This window comes from Jaculus jaculus, chromosome X (genome assembly GCF_020740685.1).
Source record: "Jaculus jaculus isolate mJacJac1 chromosome X, mJacJac1.mat.Y.cur, whole genome shotgun sequence".
NCBI classification, from domain to species: Eukaryota; Metazoa; Chordata; class Mammalia; order Rodentia; family Dipodidae; genus Jaculus; species Jaculus jaculus.
Window position 1 is genome coordinate 26,884,151 of NC_059125.1, and position 24,426 is coordinate 26,908,576.

At 38.0% G+C, this 24,426-nt stretch overlaps 1 pseudogene; it reads right to left on the reverse strand.

Annotated features, from left to right (window-relative positions):
* Window positions 1-12,739: 12,739 nt before the first annotated feature.
* Window positions 12,740-18,508, reverse strand: LOC101600013 (annotated as a pseudogene).
* Between the last annotated feature and the right edge of the window lie 5,918 nt (window positions 18,509-24,426).

Sequence of the window (24,426 nt, forward strand, 5' to 3'; positions counted from 1 at the left end):
CATCATGTATGTTATTTGTGTGAATACTGAGTAAGGTTACATTTGCTTCACTTGATTATAAGAGTCAAGCATCATCTAAATAAAAAGAAAACTTAAAAGTCTTCTTTACATGGTTGGCTACTATATAGTAGGATAGAAAAATCTATAAATATCAAAGAAAGAGATGATTCCCATACAGAAAAAAAAGCCTCAGAGTATTTCCTACTGCCTTAGGTACATCCTTTGATCATGCCAAATAGAAAATCAATTTTAAAGCTTTATTCAACTTCAGGATAGTAAGCAAAAACCAGGAGGAAGCAATTTATATGGAACTATTCCTCTTCACTCCTACTTATTATGACAAACCCCATCATTGTTGAGCCACTCAGTTTTTATTCCCTGCCAGTTGTAATTATCTATCCTTCCAGAAGCTATTCTAAGCACCCTAATCCATAAGTCACCTTCCTTTCTTCTTTATCACTTCATGATTCATTTGTAGTAAGTATAATATTTTGTCCTTAGTTATCCTCTCATTGGATAATAACTTGTCCCAACAACTGATTTCTATTCATTATGAGGGTAAAAATTCATGTTTTGTGTTAATTTGTATTCTTCTTATAGAGTTTGCTCACAATACACATAGCATATAGTAGACACTATTTGTCTGGCACTTCTATAGACATAATGTGATGGTATCTGGGAGAATGCTTTGGCCCAGTAGCAATGGCAACTTTGGAGCATAATAATACAGTGATACCCACATATATGGCCATAGTAATGGAGCAGTTGTCACTCCCTATTAGGAGGAGGGATAGGTCACAAGATTCCTCCCCTGTATTTCCAACTCTTGTTTCCTCTTACCCTCCCTCCAGATGCAAGTGCTCTTGGGAGAAGCCACAGGTACAGTTAGTACATTTATTGAAAGAAATATCCCATGATTCAACTTCCAGTTGGTCATCTTCCAAAGGCTTGTGGTTGCCGTTAAGTCACCCATGCTCCTGTAAGCAGCCCCTTACCCTGATCTGTAAGTAACCACAGTAATAGTGCTATTTTCTGCCGTCTATGCCCTATCTGGGGTGAGTAGTTGTTTACTCATGTCTTTCCAGGGAAAAAGTTTCACACAAAAGTGTTAAAAAAAACACATAAGGTGATCTATTTTAGGGAAAGTTCCATGGGCTGCTGAGAAGAATATGTATTCTATAGATTTTAGGTAGAATGTTCTGTAGATGTCCATTAGGTCTAATTGATCTATGGTGGTGTTGAGCTCTCATACTTCCCTATTGATTTTCTGTTTGGATGATCTATCTATTGATGATAGTGGAGTATTGAAGTCTTTGACTATTATGGTGTTGGTGGTTATTTCTGTTTTGTTGTCAAGCAGGTTTTGTTTTATGAATGGTGGTGTACCTGTGTTTGGTACTTAAAGATCGATGATTGTGATATCCTCTTATTGGATGATTCCCTTCATTTGTAAAAAGTGGCCTTCTTTGTCTTTTTTTGATGACTTTTGGTTTGAAGTCTATTTTGTCCTATACTAGTACAGCAACACCTGTTTCTTATTTCCATTCACTTGGAATTTCATTTTCACCCTGAGGAGGTATCTGTCTGTAGTGGTTAGGTGGATTTCTTGAAGACAGCAGCTTAAGGAGTCTATTTTTCTGATCCACCCTATCAACTTATATCTCTTAATAGGTGAATTAAGGCCATTAATGTTTAGGGTAATAACTGTGAGGTTTGATTTAATCCCTGATGGTTTATATGGTTTGGTGTTTTCTTGAACTTTGTAGTTTTTGCACCTTCTCAGAGTTTGGTTATTGTGATCTGCTTCTTGTAGGCACTTGTGGTTGGTTGTTATACTCTTCTGTGTGGAGGATTCCCTGCCTGAAGTACTCTCTGTAGGTTTGGCTTTGTGTTCATAGAGTTATAGAGCTGAGTTTTATAGTGGAAAGCTTTTCTTTCACCATCTATTATGAGGGGCACTTTTGCTGGGTAGAGTAGTTTGGGTTGGAACCATAAGTTCTTTGACTTTGCAGTGTTCCATTCCAGGCTCTTCTGGCTTTCAGGGTTTCCATTGCTAAGTCTGAAGTTATTCTAATGGGGTTACCTTTATATGTAATGTGTTGTTTCTCTCTAGGATTTCTCTTTTAGGATTCTATTTGTTTTTGTTGTTTAGAGTCTTAATTATAATATGTCTTGGAGAGTTTCTCCTTTGCTCCAGTCCATTTGGAGTTCTGCTAGTTTCTTATATTTGATGTGACTCTCTCTTGAGAGGGTGGGAAAGTTTTCTTCAATAATTTTGTTAAATAATTTCTCCATGCCTTTAGTCTGAATTCCTTCCCCTTATGGTATACCCATAATTAAAATTTTGGGACATTTAAGTATATCCCACAGTTCCCTCATGTTCTGTTCATGAAATTTTTGAACTTACTCAAATTTCTGGACTCATAAACTGTTTCTTCTGTCTTGTCTTCCAGTTCTAAAATTATGTCCTCCACATGACTGATTCTGCTCTTGAGAGTCTCTATAGAGGTTTGGACTTGTTCAATTTGGGTTATATTTTCTATTGTATTTTTATATATAGTATCTATTCCTCTGTTGTGTTCCCTTTTCACATTTTCTGATCTTCTTAATGCTTCTTGGAATTCATCCTTGCATTTATTTATATCTTCATTGAGCTTAACCAGCTGATTATTGAGGTCCTCTTTACTTTTCACTCTCCTGAGATCACTTAACTCTCATTGAAAGACTTCCTTTTTGTTTTTTCCTATTAGATCTAATCTAGTGAGGACAGCATTCATACAATTGTTGGCCCTTTGTTGATTTTCTGCAAGTTCTGATAACTGTTTGGCCAGGGTCACAAAGCTTGCATCTTCATTTTGGGATTCTGATCCTGTTGTCTGTTCTATGATTTGATTAGAGACTTCCATTGTGGGACAGGGAAACCTTGTTGGATATACTTCCATTTGAGTTTTCATGTTATTTCTTTTGTGCTGTGATCTGCCCATCACACTGTGGGAATCTTATTTATTTCAGGAGTAAGCTGTAGTTTATTTACAAAGTGTCTTCAGTGATTATTCCCTTTTATGTTTGAGTAGATTTGGCTTCTAATGGCAAGGGGGCCTGTCTACTCAGGAGGGAGCAATTCAGGCAACTCTGGTGGGGACCTAAACCTTCTGTAGGGGCTCATTGTTCAGTGGTTTGGAGTATAGGACTGCATGGTCAGGTGGCTTGATGGGGCGGGTGGATAGAGGAATGGGACAACATGGTCTGGTGTTATGGCAGGGTGGGAGAAGGGGGAAGATGGTACAATTGTGTGGTTCTGTGATACAGTGTGGTGAGGGGATGGGACTGTAGGGTCTGATGACATGGTGGAGAGAGAGAGGATGGGACTGCTGCAGGGTCCAGTGACTCAACGATGGGGGGGGGGTTGGATGGGATGGTGCAGGCCAGTGATACAGTGGGGTGGGGGATGGAGTGGTGGTCCTGGTTGCAAGAAGAGGGCAGAAAGCCATGGGAGGAAGGGAAAGAGAAACAAGAGATAGCTAGCCTGAATCAATGCAACCTTTCCATAGTGCAGGAGTGAACCTGGTTCATGGCACTGTGGTACAACAGCATAAAACCTGCTTCCATATATTTGGTAAAATCAATACAATTTCCTGCATGATATCAGATCACAATGCTGTAATGCTAGAAATTAACAAGATATGCTCTAGGAACTCCATCAGCTCCTGGAGACTGAATAACACACTTTTACCTCCCATGCTCCTGGATAGGCAGGCATAATTAACACTCTGAAAATAGCAGTCTCACCAAAAGCAATATACAGATTTAATACAATAACAATAAAAATCCCAGCATTTTTTTCACAGACATAGAAAAATAATCTCAAATTTCATATGGAAATGCAGCAGGCCTTGGATATCCAAGCATATCTTAAGCCAAAGAAACCTCTCTAGTGGCATTACCATACCTGATCTATAGCTAATTACAAAGCCATGGTAACAGAAACAGTGTAGTACTGGAATAAAAATGGGATTGTAGACCAATGGAACAGAATAGAGCATCAGGATTTTAGGTCACATAATTACAGCTACTTGATCTTTGACAAAGGTACTAACAATGTACACTGGAAAAAAGACAGCATCTTCAACAAATTGTGCTGTGCAAACTGAATAACCACATTCAGGAAAGTGAAACTAGACCCACACATCTCACCATGTACAAAAATAAAGTCCAAATGGATCAAAGACCTCAATATAATATCAGAAACTCTGCAACTACTGGAACTAAAAACAGTATGAAATTTCCATGATACAGGACTGGAAAAGAATTCCTGAACAAAACCCAAGTTGATCAGAAACTTAATCACTCAGCCACTGGGATCTCAAGAAGCAGGACTACTCAGCAGTGAAGAAACATGAAGCTATGATCTTCGCAGGAAAATGGATGGACTTGGAAAGGATTATACTAAGTGAGGTAACCCAGGCCCAGAAAGCCAAGTGTCACATGCTCTCTCTCATATGTGGATCCTAGCTATAGATGATTGGAATTCTGGGTGAGTAGGAAGAAAACTCAGTAGCAAAGGCCAGTAACCTAGAGAAGAGATATAAAAGGAAGAGAAAGGAAGGGAGGGGATAATTAATAGGATGGTATTGTACATATATAAGTATAAGAATAGATTTTTTTTTTTGGTTTTTTTTTGAGGTAGGGTCTCACTCTGGCTCAGGCTGACCTGCAATTCACTATGTAGTCTCAGGGTGGCCTTGAACTCTCGGCGATCCTCCTACCTCTGCCTCCCGAGTGCTGGGATTAAAGGCATGCGCCACCACGCCCGGCTATAAGAATAGATTAATGGGGGTAAAAAGGTCCAAAGAGAGGTCAGGGAGGAGATTGAGTAAAGGAAAGGTAGAGGGAGGGCTAATCAAAATCTAAGAGAATATAAATAAATCATAAAGAAACCCACTTTTTTGGACAATGGAACACTCAGGAGCTATAGAATGTTGCTAGAAAATTTTCAGTGCAAGGGATGGTATACTTTCCAGTGACTTGTTGGCCAGGGAGGTCCCTGATGCCCCCAAAACATTATAAGCCATTGCTGAGGCCCTTGGTTTCCCACCAGGAATAGATGGTAAGACCCTATTGCTGAAGACTCCACATACTTGGGCTGCAAGACCACTGAGAAAGTCTGCTGGAACTGAGCTGATAACCTCCACCATGTAGACCAGCTGACAGAAAGCTGGAAAAAGACATTCTGCATGCTGTTCAATGGGACAAAGAGAAAACACCAGTGAAGATACTCAACAGTGGACACTACAAGCCTTATATTTGGCCAGCCAGGCCAAATGAGCCAACAGTTGCAATAGTGGCACATCTGTCATGGTGGAAACCAACTGCCCTCTAGTTGCACTGAAGGCCTGCTCTATGGGAGGGAATACATCCCTGATACTGAAAACCTACAACAGGGGTAGTCATGAGCCCTAGGAGTGTAATGTCTGCAACTGTCTGGCTAAATGTATATACTATACTCACCAAACTGCCCAGTAAGTACTTCTCTTAATGTCCATACCCATATATTAATGCTACTCTCAGTTTTGGTAGAGAACCTTCTCTTTTCAGATGGCAATGACCTTGGGGTGACTCAGAAGGCATCCTGGTGCTAAGAAGAAGTGAAAGAGGACTGGTCAGCACTGCAATATCTCTATCACACCTTCCAAGGCTCTGGGTCCATTGCAGAAGAGGTGGCAGAAACAATGTAAGAGCCAAAGGAGGGGTAAGACTTCTTACAACATGCTTCTCCCAGACACAAAATGGCCTGGATATCCATGACCTCATAGTGTCTGACACTACCTACACAAGACCATCATAATAGGAGGAAAAGATGATGACATCAAAATAAAAGAGAGACTGATTGAGATGGGGAGGGGATATGATGGAGAATGGAGTTTAAAAGGGGAAATGGGGAAAGGGAGGGCATTACCATGGAATATTTTTTATAATCATGGAAGTTGTGAATAAAAGAAATTTGAAAAGAAAATAAAAGAAGCAAGACTACCCATAGGATGGTAGAAAAATTTTGCTGGCTAATACAACTGATAGAGGCCTAATTTCCAGAATCTACAAAGAACTTAAAAACCTAAAGAATAAAAAAGAAATCAAACAACCTACTCACAATGTGGGGCAGAGAACCGAACAGAGAGTTCTCAGAGGATGAAATACAAATGGGAAATACACACTTAAGAAATTGTTCAACATCCCTAATCAACAGGGTAATGCAAATTAAAGCAACTATGAAATTCTACCTTACCCCAGTAAGAATAGCAAAAATCAAAGGAAAACAAACATTGGTGAGGATGGGGAGGAATAGGAGCCTTCATGCACTGTTTCTGGGAATGTAAGATGGTACAACCATTATGGAAAGCAATATAGATGCTCCTGAAAAGGTTGACTATAGAGTTACCAATATACCCAGTTATTCCCTTACTAGGCATTTATCCTAAAAGCTCCAAGCCTCAGTTCAGAGATATTTGTTCAACCATGTTGATAGCTGCTCAGTTCATAATAGATAAGAACTGCAATCAACCTAGGTGTCCATCATTGGATGAATGGATAACCAAGATGTGATATATCTACATGATGAAATTCTACTCAGTAGTTAGAAAAAAAATGACACAATGAAATTTCACTCCTTACCTGGATCAGCCCAAGATGCTGACATACCTAATAGGCATCTCAAGGACTGGATAATAAAAAGGTTGGGGCTGAAGGGGAGGATAAAAGTGGGAGGGACACAAAACTGGGCCCAAGTGGAAATGATATCATAGAATCCTATATCCTAGAAAATAGATTAAAAGGTTGAATCCTCATCATGACCTTAGAGGGAATACCTGAGTCAAAGGGCCCTGTAGAGGGTAAGATGACGCCTAATCTTAATTTCCTCCTCCTCCTCCTCCTTCTCCCCCCCCCCCTTACAGTACCTGTCTTTTTCTTCCTTCTTTTCCCTTGGCACTGACCTATAACTCCTAGTACCAAGATGTGGTTAATATCCACAATGAGCTATTGTTCTGAGAGACCTACAAGTTTTACCAAAAGAAGACAGATTTCTGTCAGAGCACTTGATTACCCACCAGAGGTTAATGATAAGACTGTATTCCCCAAAACACCATATGTTGTTGGTATGGAACATGAAGAAACTTGGCTGGAATCTGGAAGAGAGCCAGTCCCCAGACAGTTAGCTCATCTAGTACCAGAAGGTGCTACATGAGCAACTGGGGGAAAATGGCCAATATCTATCCAAGCAACTTGTGGTCTAAACTACTTAGCAGCAAACAACCTGATGTGATGCTCACACAAGTGCAATAATGGCACATAGCCATGGTGGGTAACCAACTGCTCTTGGATTGGGTAACAGATCCACTCAGTGGAAAGAAATCCATAGCTGGAACTGGGAAACGAGTCCAAATCATATCAAGATGATTCTGCTTTCCATTGTTATGCTCCCATGAATCTTGGGGCATAAGGGGGTCTATACCTTTAAATGTTCTCTAAATTAATAATGGTTATCCCGTTTAATCGGTGCTAACTTCACTCTCCACTGGAAAATCTGCTTCTCTTTTTCTGGTGGCAGCTGGACCTGAGGAGAAAAACAACCCACTGCATTCCATCCCAACCCCAGCTGAAACCATAGAGTAACTGGGGAAATGAGCAAGAGTGCTGCTTTCTTGATGAAACTGATATCAGCACAAGGGTGAAGGAGAAGACCCAGAGGTTACTTGACTCTTACCAAATCAGGGGTCCAGGAACACAGAGGCTCCCAAGAGCCCATCACTGAAGTAGACCTAAAATGAATCCTACATGGCTCAGGGAAATTCACAGAAGAGAGGGCGAAAAGATTGTTAGAGCCACAAGTTGGGACATTATGCACAGAGACTTTGCTTCTTCCCTATAACTAATGGCTACCTCCACAATGCATGAACCACAATCCCCATGGGGTTAACCATCTCCAGCATCTCTAATGAAGAATGTCCCTTCGGGGAGGGGTAGCAGGATAGGGATGAAGGTAAGGATGGTACCAACACATGCTGTTTACATACTTAGTATGTCCATATCTAATAAAAAAAATGAATAAGAAAAAATGGTGTTAGGCAGCCAGTGATCAGGAATACCATCACAAGATCAAAATCCTTTGGAATGGATTTAGCTTCTTAGGTTACATGGAAAGATGAAAATATTCATGGGAAAGTGGATAGGGCTGGGGCATAAAGGCAAGAGTTAGGCGGGAGTTATAATCATGATATGTTGTATATATGCATGGAAGTTATCAATAAAAATTTTAAAAGATGATATCTAACCTAAAAGATATAAAAACCATCCCTCTAAGTATTAAACATCAATGTATAATAAACCAATATTTCATGTAAAAATATAAGGTGATCGAAATATATATATAATATGTAATATATATAATATATAATATATATAATATATATTATATATATATTATTTATTTATTATATATACACACATATGTGTGATTGATTTGTTACATATCTATTTTGAAAATATAAGCTTTAAGCCTACTACTTTGGAATATATTTAAGCAACAGTCCATTGTGAAAGTCCTATTAGATTAGAAAATTTTTTGGAGGCAGAATTTCACTCTCACTCAGGCTGACCTAAATCTCACTCTGAATCCCAGTCTTACTGGGATTAAAGGCATGAGCCACCACACCCAGCTCAGAGTAAAATTTTTAATTACCTTTTATCTTACAAATATCCTAGTTCTATTGAATGATGTAAGGTAAGGCCAATATAATTGTCTGATTCCAAATATAATAGTACTTTAGGCTTTTCTCTAAACATATTTGACCATTCTTTGATTCCTGTGATTCCATTCCAGGGCTTTTGCACTTGTTTTACAAATGATATAGAACATTCTATGTCCTCATCTCTCATCATTCAGGCCGCAGCTTAAAATTTCCCCCTTATGAAAGACCATCTACATGTATTCTGTATTAAGTAATCCTATTGTGTTTTCCATTAAACCTCAATATCATTACTCATTTTCTTTCATAATACAAAAGTTACATTCATCTATTTTTACCTCTTGACATTTCAATGTATGTAATTCAGAAACAAAAGACCTTTTGTAATGTTCATCCCATGCATAGTAAGCACTTAATATATATTTGCTATAAAATGATTTTTAAGTATTTATCTGAACTTTCTAATTTGTACAGTAATATACATATGTATGGGGTACCATGTGATAGTTCAATGCATATATATGTAGTATCTAAACAATGTTAAATACTAATATAAACATGGAAGTGAAGAAGCTTTAACATACTGGTTTCATTTACTATAAATATATACCCAGTGGTAGGATTACTACCTTATATATAGTAACTATTTTTGGAGACAGAGTCTCACTGTTTACTTGTATTTCTGTCCTTGATGTCATTATGTAGCTAAGATTGGTTTCAAATTCATGAACCTCCAGTTTCAGCCCCATAAATGTTGGGTTTATTAACATGTGCCATCATATCTGGCTCAACTTTTTCATGTTTTGAGTAATCTCCATACTGTTTCCACAGCTCTATTAATTTGTTATTCCCACTAACCATGTATAAGAGGCTTTTAAATTATATTTATATGTATACATATATATGTATTAGTATTTTATATATATATATATATGTATATATATATATATATACACACATACTAAAATGACAGGAAACATGCAAAAATACACAAATGAGGCTACATTAAACTGGTCAGTCAATAGGGAGAAGAGATGCTCTGCAGAATAGTAGAAAAAATGGCAAACTACATATTTCAGCATAAATTAATATCCAGAATATATAAAGAACTCAACTCAACAGGAAATCATCATAAATAATCCAATTTAAAAGTGGGCAACAAATTTAATAGGTACTTCTCAAAATAATATGCTCATATGACCAAAATGTTTTACATCACTAATCAACATAGACATTCAAATCAAAAATTCAGTGAAATATCACCACACTATATCTAGCTATAATGGCCATTATAAAAATAAATAATTGATTTTGGTTTTCTATTAAGTTGAGAAATGAACAATGTTCTATGAAAACATCATGGAGACACTTGGAATTCAAAATCAAATCTCATTTGCATGTCTTGTTGCTGTGGATTTCCCAATTTTTTAGAGGAAAGAGTTGAGACCAATTTTCAAGGACTTCATTAAGGGAATAATGTGACTGATAAAAGAAGAAACAGCAACACATAAGAAAATTAAGCAGGGTCTAGGAAGTATGAGCCATTCTTTCATTCTCCATATATGCACCCAGTAAGTGTAGGCAATAGGAAAATAACCATTATTTATTGAAGTGGAATTCATACTTAAATCTGAAAATATTATCAATTAGTTCTGTCACTTCCTCTTCTGCTATATTGGTATAAGTCATATTTAACAACTTCTTGCCAAGAAATTAACTAAATTGCAATGAACAATCAAAGATAATATTTATGTATTTATGGGCAAGTAAACAAAATTTACAATATATGATTCAATTTTGAATATAATACTATCTTTACAATTGGCAACTTTGAGGCTTTTTAATTTTTTAATTGACAAATAATGGTAGCACATATTTGTTGTTTTCATTAAGCATTAGCACTCTGATGTTAAAGGATATGTCAAGGGACTGGACAGGTAAGGACATTTGCTGCATAAGCAGCAGAATCTCAGTTCAATCACAGCATCCATATAAAAAGCTGGGCTACACATGCCTGTACTACTGGTGCTAAGGGAGCTCACAGACAGAAGAATCACTGTGAGTCTCTGTCAAAGACATGAAGCTGAATAGTAAAGAGAAGAACACCTGATATCCTTCTCTATCTTCTACATATGTGTACACAGGGAGCATATGACTGGGCCCATACCAAGTACAATGTGCCTACACACACACACACACACACACAGATTTATGTCAAAGGAATACAAATTTTCTTCCATCTCTTTGACAGATAATTATCAATTTAACCCCAGGATGAAATTCATCAAGTTTTATTTATATTCACTCAAAGCAGTTGTCACTCCAAGTTATTTTGATATTCAGCAGCATTTGCTCATGTGTCTTTCCCACATTTGTCTGAAGAATTATAATATATTTCACTTTCAAAGTTTGACAAGCTGGTAACATTTTCTTAACCATTGTATATTTCAACAGACTTTAACCCAAACCAATTCTATTTGAGTCTTAACTTAAACTGTTTTATTGGTTTTGCTCCCGCAGATGCCTGAGATCTGTTCTTACAAACTAAGAAGGCAAAGAACTAAAAAAAAAAAAAAAAGGTGGAATAGTCTTAGTCTTTTTGTATGGAGTTAGAAGCAATAATTGAAATTTAAATGGGAAAAATCAATGTAAACTTTTTCTGAGAGCAAAGAAGTAAAATTTCCAAACAAATGGATGCTTCTCCAAAAAGATAATTAAAATATGAGAAACTACTAAGTGGTTTGGGACATAATCATGAATCATTCTACTCAGATCTTACCACATACTGCACACTTGCCAAGTCACTACTGTATCCTCAGAAGTTTTCTTCTTTGCAATCTTTTTTAAAACATTATTATTTATTTATTTGAGATAAAGAGAGATAGAGAAAATGGCATGTCAGGGCCACCAGCCACAGATGCATGTACCACCTTGGGCATCTAGCTTATATGGGTCCTGGGGAATTTAGCTGTGCAGGCAAGTGCCTTAAGTGCTAAGCCATCCGTCCAGCCTTTCTTTGCATTTTTTAATGATGAAATTTATACTGATGGTTCTATATTTGTTTAGCTGTACATATTTTATGTTTAAAATAGTACCACAAACCAAATATTTTCTTGAATAATCAAAGTACTGTTCAGTGTAATATGTGTAGAAAAAAATCCATGAAAATGATAGCAGTTTGTGCAAATTGGTGTTCATGGTCTTACCATTTTGGTTCTACAAATTGCCAGTGCTGTTGTTCCTACAAGGTGATACAAAATAATTATATCAAATGATACAATGTTTGTATCATCAACTCTTTTATCATTCAGATATATGTCATGGAAAGGTAACATGTGTGGATCATATCAATAGGTATACTTGTCCTCTAGATTATGTCAGGGCTTGGCTAATAAGAAGTACAAAAAGGCTGCTAAATCACTTGCCTATGAAGGCTATAGACCCATGGTCAACTTTCCAGGTCCCACGTAAGCCAGATGCACAAGGTGATGCAAGCGTGCTAGGTTGCATATGCGCACAAGGTGGCACATGCATCTAGTGTTCAATTACAGTGGCTGGGGGACCGGGAAAACCAATACCCCTCTCTCTCTTGCTCATTCTTGCTCTTTTTTTTTTAACATTATTTAAGACCTTTATTAACAGGTGCTTGCAGTTTGTGGACTTTTTTGTTTTTTAAATCAAGTTGTAATTTTTTTATTACAAATTAAAAATGAAGCTCTTAAAAATCTCAACTTGACCAGATATGAAACAATTTAAAAACCTTTAAAGGTATATTGAGAAAAAAAAAAAGGCTTTTTTTTAAAAAAAACAGGTTTGTCATTACCAAAAAGAGACATCTTTAGGTAAAAATAATAAAAACCCCATGCTGCATAGTCAATGCAGATAGTTCTAGTTTATCTGGTCAATGGGCAAAAAGCAAGCACTTAAGGTCTTCAGCTCCAATCTTTTGTTCATTTCTTACTGCTGGAATTTCATATTCATTCCTTCTTGTTGGATGACTAACCCGGATGATGGTAAAGATGGTAAGCCGGCATTGACTCAGCCCCGCCTTGCTCAGCCTCTGGAGTGACAAATTTTCAGCTGGTGGATCGGCTGCTTTTGTCTCTTTGCCATTTTGTAGGGTTCTCTGGGCGTCTGCGTCGGTAACTGAAGTTGCGGCGGTACCGACGTTGAGGTGGCTGCTGACCTTGGGTGTCATCTCCTTGATTTTCCTTGTCCTCTTCATTGCCATCCTCTCTGGGCTGTCTTTGGCGAGGAGGACCCCTGCGGAATCGTGGTCTATAACCCCGATACATATTCTGTCTCACTGGTCTACCTTGCTCTCCTGCACCCTGGTTGTCAGCACCCTCCATCACTTCTCCCTGTACAGGAGGGTTGGAATACTGTGCTCCGTGCCCATAGGGCCTCCTCATGTAGTAAGGTGGGAACCTTCGCCTGTGGTAGGGTCGGCGTTGTTGGGCCTGTCCTTCAGCAGCGCTCTCCATCCTTCATTCTTTCCCCTCTCTCACTATTCTGGTAATTCTGCTGGTAACTGCGTGGAGGACCCCTGCCACGTGCACAGCTTCTATACTGGTTGCGGTCTGCTGCATATTTACTGCCTTTAACTGGACCTCCACCAGGGCCTGTAACATTTGCTGCCTCCGCACCCTTTTCTTCTTCCACATCAGACTGCAGTCTCTCCATCTCCCGCACTGCGAAGGTGCTTCCTGGGGTTACTCTTCTTTATGGCAGTCTGGTGTAGGCACACATCTTCCTTGGTGTCATTCCTGTGGATGAAACCATATCCATTCCTTACATTGAACCATTTTACTGTTCCCAAAACCTTCCTTGCGATGACCTTCTTGTCCCTGCGGGCAGGCGCCTCCGAAGTGAGGCCACCGGGCCGCCGCTCCCTCAGCCGCTGCCCGTGGTGCCCGGCTTGGTGTCCGCGGCGCTGAGGGCGGGGCGGCGGCGGCGGGGGGGAGAGGGCGGCCTCGCTGCTCACAGTTGCGGTGATGGTGACTGGGGCCGGCTGCGGCAGCTGCGGCTCCTCCCAGGGTGTGATGGTAACTAGGCGGGTGGCAGCGGTGGGGCTGCTCAGGGCTCTCTGGGGTCCGCTCTCCTCTCCTGCTACCAATCGAACTCTCATTCTTGCTCTTATTCTCTTGCATAAAATAAAATGCCAGTCTGTTGGGCTTGCCTCAAAAAAAAAAAAAAAAAGTTCATGAAAGAAGTAATGTGGTGAGAAGAGAGTAGGATGAGTGTTTTTATGTTGTAGAGTCATTGTAGGGTTGCCAGGACAGAACTCTTGCCAGGTAACCCTATACATATTGCTATCTATGCCTCTGAGTTTTGGAACCTACTTTATTTATTCACTCTCCCTTTGGAGTTCATCATAGGAGACAATACAATTTAGGATACTTAAACAACTTACTCTTATCTTCCCTATATGTTTGTTAACAATCCTTTATTAAACACTTCAAAAATTACACAATTTGAGTTTCCACTGGATTTTTCATGAGATTTTCAAAGTTCAAATGCCTGTCTTTAAAAGTTCTCCAGTTGGTACAAAGGATAAAGCATCATGGTTTAAGGGAATAATACAATCAAACATGACACAAGAATGACAAAATTTAAAAATGAACCATAATATTTGCATAAAATGTCACTAGACCAAGCCAAATTAAAGATTATTTAGGAGCTAAGCTGAGAAACCCAAGGAAATATGGAACCTCAAATGATGATGCAGACTTAGACAGAAGAGAAGAAGGAATAAAGAATCCAAGATGACAGATGATGTTGGAAAATATAAGAAAGAAGAAGAATATGATTTGAGAAGATAGCTAACAGGTTCATCTGTCTCCAGAACATCTAGTAGGAAGCAAATTTATGATTAAAATACTGCCATAAACCATCATATCTTCTTTAGATAATATATGAGTGAGTTACACTCACAAGGAACAAGGTGTCCCAGTGAAGATGCTGAATGCACATGCAGCTCCTGAAACAGCAACATTTAGCGATGGATACAGATGTCAGTTACCATAATATCCAAGAGAACATAATGAGACAGAAAATAATTTGTTCTGGAGTTTCTATTGTTTTAAAACAAAAAAAAATAGCCTCTGATCAAAAGTTTTTCTCAATTCTCATTCTATCTGACACAGTCTCAGTTTGAATGAAAAGTGTCATTCATGTAGTATCTATAAGCCTCTCTTACACCAATTTCCCAAAGGAAGTAGATACATACACTGAGGACCTATTTGCAACCATGGATAGTGGCTCTTGCATATAATCCCAGAACTCAGGAGGTTAAGGCAAGTGGGCCACTAATTTAAAGACAAGACGGGCTACATAATAATAGACCAACTTAGAATACATAGACCCTGTCTCAAAAGAGGAGGAGAGTAGAGGAGGGGAGATAAGAGGAAAGGAGAGGGAAGGAGAAGGGAGAAGTAAGAAGCAGAGAGAAGAGAAGGGGAGAGAAAGGATGGGGAGATAGAGGGGAAAGGGAGAAATGGGGAAAGGGGGTAAAGAAGGAGAAGGAGAGAGGGAGAGAGGGGGAAGGAAAGGAAAGGAAGGGAAGGAAAGGGAAGGGAAGGGACATGAAAAGGGAAGGGAAGGGAAGTGAAAAGGGAAGGGAAGGGAAAAAGGAAGGGAAGGGAAAAGGGAAAGGAAGGGAAGATTCATTCCCTCAATCATGGCAACTACTATGATAAGAGCATTACTTGGTGCTCCCATTATTTTTTTCTGGTTATTTGTTGAGGTAGGGTCTCACTCTAGCCCAGGCTGACCTGGAATTCACTATGTAGTCTCAGGGTGGCCTTGAACTCACTGCGATCCTCCTACCTCTGCCTCCCAAATGCTGGGATTAAAGGCATGCACCACCATGCCCAGTGCTCAGGTTCTTGAAGTTAGCCTATCACCTTGTTTTCACTTCCTAGGTCACTTGGCTTCCCTGAGGTTCCTTTGTCATATTACTAAAACGGAACTAGCCTTACCTGCATTTTTCACATGTTAAAATTTCTCAGAACAAGGTCATATCCATGAATGCACTAAGTAGGCCCAGTAAAAGGTTATTCAAGTGAGAAATGAGACCTAGAAGGATAAGATGGTGAGATGCCAAGATAAGCATACCTCCCTCACAAATTATTAGCAACATAGCATCACAATTTTTATTATAAATATTGTAGTGATATATTAAAGGAGTCAGATGACTTGAGCCTGTGGGTTATTCTCAGTTTGCACCAGTGTAACAATTTACATTAAAATACAATATTAGTTTTCAAGTATTGCCTCACAGTTCCTTTTATAGAAAATAAAATAATATGTGTGCAAAATCATTTCTGTCTTTTATTTCATATAGGTTTCTTGAGACAAGTCAATAATATAAAATGTATCAGTGCAGTTTGTCTTGCTTGCAGAGACACTGTCTATTGGGAGAAAAAAATCAATGTATCACATTACAACAATCCCTTTGGTCCACAATAAAAATGCAGAGGGATGGCTCTGATTGTGACCATCTTTCCAAAAGTAAATTCAGTTCCTGTATCTACACTGCACATAATTATGAGAACACAATTTATGATCTGATAAGAGAAATGACTGCAAGATGGATATGCTTCTCCCACTACATCAATTCATAGTGGAAAAGTCTATTCTGAAGTAAGTGAGAAGGAGGCACAGAAAATAAGCAAAGCAGAAAAATGAGGGCAGGATTAGAAAGTTGTCTAATAGAACAAATCTAAACATAATGCTCAAAAACAAGTGCTGAATTTACCTAGAAGTAACCAGTTAGCAACTAGTTTTGTCATCAATGAACTATTAACCAGAAGCAATGATGTGTGGTGTCATATAATAAAACTTAATGGAATGGCTTTTGTGCAAGGCTGAATCTTCAAATGGCAGCATCTATGCCATACATATCTGATGAGACATACTTTGCAGTGAGAAATTGGAAGCTGTTTTCTCAATAATATCACCTTTATGGCACTTTGTCAAGCTAACACTTAACTTAGAGCTTCTTTGTTTACAGTTTCTGTAGCAGCAATTATTATTTCATGCAAGAATTCTGGCTGTACATTTTATTACAGTAATGAAATAATAGGGAACTACTCTCTTTTAAAGGGGTTTACAGAAAGGACGTGTATAATATTGGCACAGGAGATAATGTCTTATCTTGCCTTACTGAAGTACAAACAAGGTCACAGATGACACTTTTTACTACCATGTTATGCCAGGTTATCCTATGTTTTATGTAGACATCTCTAGTAATCATTCCTATTTCAGAGCAATAAGATATAATTAATGCCATGTTTAAGTCAATTGCACAAGGTTACTACATCATTATTGAGTTTTGAAGTATCTTCAGGATTCTTGGGCTGAATTTCTGCTGAAGGATAGAGCTTCTTGTACTCTACAGTATCTGAGTAATATTATTCAAGAGATCAAAGGAAATGTATGAAGATTCTTTGAGACCTCAGAAGACCTTTGCCTTTGAGTGAGGAACAACACACACTGAGAAGGAGTTCAAAATAGTTTCTCTGGCTCCATAGTGGTCCACTCAGACTGTTTTTCCCAACCACTTGAGCAGGTTATCTGATTATAGTACTATTTTCTTCATCCATGTTAATATTTTAACCAACCAAAAGTCAGAATATGGAAACTGAAACATTTTCCTCTTTGCATGATATTTAAGATAGCAGTTACAAGTAGATTCTGGAACTAGATTGAAATCTTCTATGATATTTAGTCAGTAAATGTTGAAATTTAAATGAAAAAAAAAGTCTCATAGGCTTGTGTGATTGAGCACTTGGTCCCATACTAGTGGCTCTGTTTTCAAGTTTATGCAATGTTTGGGAGTGCCCTCACTGTAAGAAACTAAGCTACTCAGCAGCAAACAACTTGACATGATGCTCACACAAGTGAAATAGTGGCACATAACCACAGCCATGGTGGGCAACCAGCTGCTCTTGATTTGGCTAATGCATCAGCTCAGAGGAATGGAACCCATACCTGCAGCTGAGAAACAAGTCATAACCATATCCAAAAACAAGCCTGCTCTCCATTTTCAAGCTCTCACCAATCATGGGCTATAAGAGGGCCTGAACCTATTAAATTCTCTCTAAAATAATAATAGTTTTCCCATTAAACTGGCACTAACTTCACTCCCTATTGAAGAACTTGCTTCTGTTTTTCAGATGGACACAGAACTTGAGGAGAGTATCAGCCCATCACACTTCACCAGGGCCCCATCTGAAACCATAGAGTAATTGAGGAAATGTGCAGGAGTGCTGTTTTCGTGGTGAACCTGGTACCAGCACAAAGGTGGAGAGAGACACAGAGAACACTCAATTCCTACCAAGCCAGAGATCCAAAGACACAGAGGTTGCCAAGACACCAGCACAGAAGTAGACCCAAAATGAAGCCAACATGGTTCATGGAAATTTGCAGAAGAGGGAGCAGAAAGATTGTTAATGCCACAAGTTGGGACATTATGAACAGAGACATTGCCTCCTCCCCATAACTGATGGCTAACCCCATGATGCATGACCCACATTCCCCAATGAGGAGAGTCCCTTCAGAAAGGGGAGGACAGGGAGGAATCTAACGATAGTACCAACACAGCTGTATACACACACTGTGTACATAACTAATAAAAATGGCAAAAAAAAAGAAAAGTAAAGAAAAAAAAATTGGAACACTTGGTGTAGGCCTTGAAATTTTATAGCCTGGTCCAACTTACTGTCTGCTCTCTGCTTCCTGACTCTAGACATAACCTGTTTCATGTTCCTGATGCAATGCCTTCCCTGTCAAGATGTAACACATTCCTTCTTAAATTACATACTAAGGTAAACCCTTCCTCCCTTCACTTGCTTCTTGTCAGATATTTTGTCACAGCAACAATAAAAGTAACTAATATAATACCCTTAAAAAGTTAAATTCTCAGGCTGGAGAGATGGCTTAGCGGTTAAGCGCTTGCCTGTGAAGCCTAAGGACCCCGGTTCGAGGCTCGGTTCCCAGGACCCGCATTAGCCAGATGCACAAGGGGGCGCACGCATCTGGAGTTTGTTTGCAGAGGCTGGAAGCCCTGGCGCACCCATTCTCTCTCTCTCCCTCTATCTGTCTTTCTCTCTGTGTCTGTCGCTCTCAAATAAATAAATTAAAAAAAAAAGCTTTTGATGAGAAGATGGTACAATAAAATATGATTTTCTATTTCTCACTGTGCAAACTTCAAAACAATTTTTAAAATTCATTTACATAAGCCCAGGATAGAGCAATCACTCAAAGGTTTAGTTTACAAAAAATAATAGAAAAAATAGTAAATTTTGGACTTAAATTAAGAGGAATGCAAAAAAAATCAAATCTTTCTTTTCTGGCTCTTGATTTTATAAGAATCTTGAAAGGCTGAATTAAAATTCCTATACTTACAACAATGATGACTATGGCTATGGGTAGGAGGGAGGCAGGTTAATGGAGGAGACTAACCAATTCTATAGGAAAGTACAGAATCCTTTTGATAGCCAACACCAAAAAAAATCAACAAATTGGAGAAATAAAACAACTATCTTCTCCCATTGCTACCAGACAGTAAAATAACAGCTAGAGAGTTTTGATGAGGGAAATGAAGTCTAATAATATTATATCCCTATGTTTGCATCAACCTCCTTTAGGTTGATGTCCTAATTTCATTCTTCTGCTTGTAAGTGTCCAGTTTTCTCAATAGCACTTGCTGAAGAGAATACCTTTTCCCCAATGTGTACTCTCAGTACAAAATTGAAAATCAGTTTACTCTATATGAGTGCATTGATTTCTGAGCTACATATGGTCTATATGTCTGTCTATTTGCCTAAACATGCTGTTTTGTTTATTGTAGTTTTATAATATATGTTTTTGAAGTTATATGGTAAGACATTAATTTGATTTATTGTCATTTTGGGGATCCATGTCTATTTTAGTACTTTTTGCTATTTCTCTGAAAAACAGTATCTCTTATCCAGTGCACATATTAATGCAACTGGGTCAATATCTTAATTTAAAACCAGAAACCCTGAAACTACCAGAGGAAAACAGTTATTTCACTGAAAGTTGTAGGTATACTTAAGAATTTTCTAAAAAGGACTCCAATATAACAGGAAATAGTCCTAAGAGTCAACAAATTGAACTATGTAAAATTTAAAAATTTTTGCAGAACAAAATAAACTATAAGCAGAGTGAACTGAAAGCCTACAAAATGGGAGAAAATATTCACCAGGTACACTTCAGACAAGGGTTTGATATCAATAACACAGAGAAATAGAAAAAATATATAGAGAGAAGCCAAAAGTAAACACCACAAACCAAAATTTCAATGAATGAATGAGATAATGAAATGAACATTTTTCAAGAGGAAAAAACAACCAGGTGTGGTGGTACATGCCTTTAATCTCAGCACTCGGGATATAGTGAGACCCTACCTTGAAAAAAAAAGACAAGCTTCTGTCAAAGCACTTGATAACCCCACCTAAGGTAAAAGGTAATGCCCTATTCCTAAGATACCACATGCTGCTAACACAGAACACCAAGTGACCCAGCTGGAAACCAGAAGGGAAGCCAGTTCTCAGATGGTTATCCCACTTAGTGCTGGAAAGCCCTGCATGAACTACTGGGTGAAAGTGTCCAACAACATTGTGAGCAAGCAGGGGTAGCAGCTACTAAAAAGTAACCAGCCTGACAAGAAGTACACACCAGTGCAATGATGGCACATAGCCTTGGTGAGTAATCAATAGCTTTCTGATTAGCTAAGAGACATGCTCAGTGGAAAATAAGCAAAGTTTAGAACTGGGAACCAGGTTAGAATCCTGTGGAGACCAAGATTATAGTCTCCAATGACAAGCTCCCACAAATCGTTGGCCAAAAGAGGGGCTATATCCATCAAAACCTCTCTAAATTAACAATGTTCATCCCATTTTAACATGCTGACTTCATTCTCCATTGGAGAATCTATTTTTTTCAGAAGATAGCAAGACCTGAGAATATGAGCCACCCCTTGCCCTTCAGCCAAGGCTCAGGTGAAACTACAGAGGATTTGGTTAGATGAAGAAGAGTGCTGCTTCCATGGCAAGCCTGACAATAAGTGCCAGGGTTAAGAGACAGATGATAAGGATACTCAACACATACCAAGCAAAAATATAAAGGCTCCTGAAAGCTTTATATTGAAGTAGACTTAAAACTCACCACAGCTCAGGGAATATTTTGGAAGAGGGGGCAGAAAGTTTGTAAGAGCACTAAGTCAAGAAGATATACCCAGAGACATCCCCCACTCCCACAATGACTAACTTCTGCTCTCAAAGTGCACAACCCACAACTCCATGGGGAATATCAGCAACCCCACTGGGGTGAGCCTTAGCAGATTGGGGCCAGGGAGGAGGGAAATGATGATACCAGCACATGATGTGTCCATACAAAACATACACTTAATAAAATTTTTTTTAGATAATTGGTCTTTCTCCATCAGCACATCATTAGATCTTTTCATTATAGTCTATCAATAGACTTTACTTTATTATTAGTGAAATTCATAACACTTCAAACTGATGCTGCTTAAAGAACATTATCCCATTTTACTCTCACAACAGCCACAATTATGCATGTAGTCTAATTGGCTCAATTTTACAGATGAAGTAACCATATCATAATAAGTACCTCATCCAAGTAGCTTACAAGACAGAAACAACGCAGCAGAACTTGAAGATAAATTCAGGTCTTACCCATAAACAAAACTATACCTATATGGCAAAGAATTAAGTTTGTTCTGTCAATTTCAAGGATTATATCCAGTGCTTGTCAGACATTTCTTCTTTCTCAGATGGCTTCTATGTTAGGAATCTAGTACTTCTAAATCTTAGTAAATGGGCTGGAGAGATGGCTTAGAAATTAAGGCGCTTGCCTGTGAAGCCTAAGTACTGGTCGAATCCTCCAGATCCCACTTTTGGCCTGACGCCATGATTCCAGTGTGCAATGCCAAGTGTGTCCACAGGGAGGCACACGCATCTGACGTGTGTTCACAGTGACTGAAAGGCCCTGATGCTCCCATTCTCTCTCTCTCTCTCTCTCAAGATAAAATAATAAAAATTAGCAAATAAAAAAAATCAGTGCATGTATTAAAAAGCATTTACAATCAGGTTTGGAATAGAAATGAATATCCAAGGTAAATTGCAAACTATTTCCAAATATGGCTGCTTGTAAGAAATGATAATATGATGGACACTTAGGAAGACCTGACTGATTTTTAGAAAAAAAAAATCACTATTTTAAGGAGAAATTCCATGGTTAAAAAATAAAAATTAATTCAAGACACAGTTAATATAACATGCATGTAAAAGAAAGAAAAATAAATCCCATCTAAATGTGTATCTCTACTTTCCTTTGAAGTGAATACGTGAATAGATATTTTTAATAATGTATGTTGTTAAATACATTTCATTGTCTTAACGATCTGACATATTTGTTATGGGTTGACTTTATAACTTCTATTTTCAAATATAACCTGTATGCAGATCTGTTATCTTAACACATTTAAAGGGAAGTATGTCCTTATTTTTATTGCTTGGCAGCAATGTTATTCTGAAGGTTTCAGTGTCCTTTAGCCAAAACAATGTGTGAGCTATCTGTTTTCCTGAGTCATCTATGATTAGAAATTAATTTGAATTTTCTGACCTCTATCAAGAGGACAATTCTTTCAATGCTGTTACTATTCTCAAGTTAGATGCTATGAGCTGAAAAAAAATATTTAATTCACAATCCTAGACTTTGGTACAAAAAATCATGTCGATCATAATTCGTAGGAATTGTGTGATATCCACATTAAAAGAAAGGCATCCATATTGGTAGCTAAACAAAAATGCCAAGACAAGTAAATAAGACAACGAAAGAAAAATGGCATGTTTTTCCTTCCCTTCTCCCTTTTAAGAATGAGCAATGCTGTTGTCTCAGCTGCTATGGGTCTGTCTGGGTGGAGAGATTGCTGTCGAAATTTGCAATGACTTTAAATGGAGTAGGCATTAAGCAACAAGGTTCTTCAAAAAACAGGGCATGATCTTTGTGCTCTTGGGAGAACACAGGCAGAACCTTATAATCGCTGACTAATTACCCCAAGTAAAGTAATTTGTTTTATCTGTCTGCCATTTAGTTCATGCAAAGTGAGGGGGAACTATTATAGGATTTTGCTCAAACTAATTACTACTATTTTATCATGAAGACTGTTCAAGCATAATCCTCTTCCCTTGGCTTACTTTCTCCTTGAATTTAATGTCTTATGGTAAGCCCAGAAGTAGTTTAAACATCCTAAACTATAATAGATACTCATTATTTTTGGCCTCCCACTATAATAATGTACAATGAGACCTTGGTATTCTTAAGTCAACAGCTGCTAATAAGCATTATATATGGCTTCTCTCAGTAGAGGGTAATGGAATGGGTAGTTGGCCAATATCAAAAGGAATAATGTTAGAATTTTATAATGGCAGAGCATTCATAAATGCCATAGTTACATAGCACCACTTAAGACTGACAGAGAGCTCTTAGAAACCCAATTTCACAGAATCTCCTATTATAGTGTGGGGTTAAGTATGTTAGATTATATTAGATCATCTTTCAGAATATATTCACTCTTTACATTTCTGCATGCAATAGAAAGTACTTCCTCGCCCCACTAATACTAAACTTGTGACCAATAGAATGTTAGCAGACATAATTACAGCAAATATTTGAATATGCTTATATAGCTGTACCTTTGCCTTCACCATGAGAAGAGCATGTTCCAAAAAGTAGTCTCAGAACCTAACATACCCTTGAGCCTAGAGGTAATCCCAGTGGAGTCCACTTCATCCTCCTGACATATTAGTATGAACCAAAATAAACAAGTATTCTTGTAAGCTTTGAAAATAATGTGGCTATTTTGTGGAGAAACTTAAGTAGTACTCCAAATATCGCAAGTCCTACATTTTAAAGGATGAGAATATGACTCAAAGTAAAATAACATGTCCAGAGTTTCCCAGAAATTCAGTATCAAAGCTGTAGTTATGTATATGAAATGATATTTATCGTGCTATGTGTGATGTGCATTTGATCTGATAAGAGAGAGATCTCATCATCTGTTACTTGATAAGGTATAGTATAAAGCATATCTTTCCTTTTGTCTTATGTAGTCAAGATGAGTTCTAAACACTGATGGCTTTGAGAATGGATACTGACAGTCTCAGTCACAATATTAATGAGATATATTGGCTAACAGAAAGCCTAAGGTTTATATCCTTTGTTGAGACCATTAAGATGAAATCCAGCTCTGGCTGTATTCACGCATTTGAATGGCTTGTGTGGTTTCCTTGATTGAAATGACTGCTCTGTTTAGTTGAATGAATGGCACTGCTAAAAGGTACTCTGTCAAATATTGATAGCTAATTAGATGAATTTTATAATAGTCAACTGCACTCACACACAGAAATGAGGGGCTATTAAAGATCTTGACAAGAAAATAAACTGAGCCCGAGAACCTTACTATTTATTCAAAGCTCATTTCTAAGTTTAGCACTCAAATAGGGAGATTTATTTTTACAAAATCAGTGAATGATAAAACCTAGAGTGTTTTAACAAGAATAAATCATCAGTAAGTTTACATCTATTATAGAATTTCTGGGATTCTTAACCAAACAGCTTTTTAGAATCT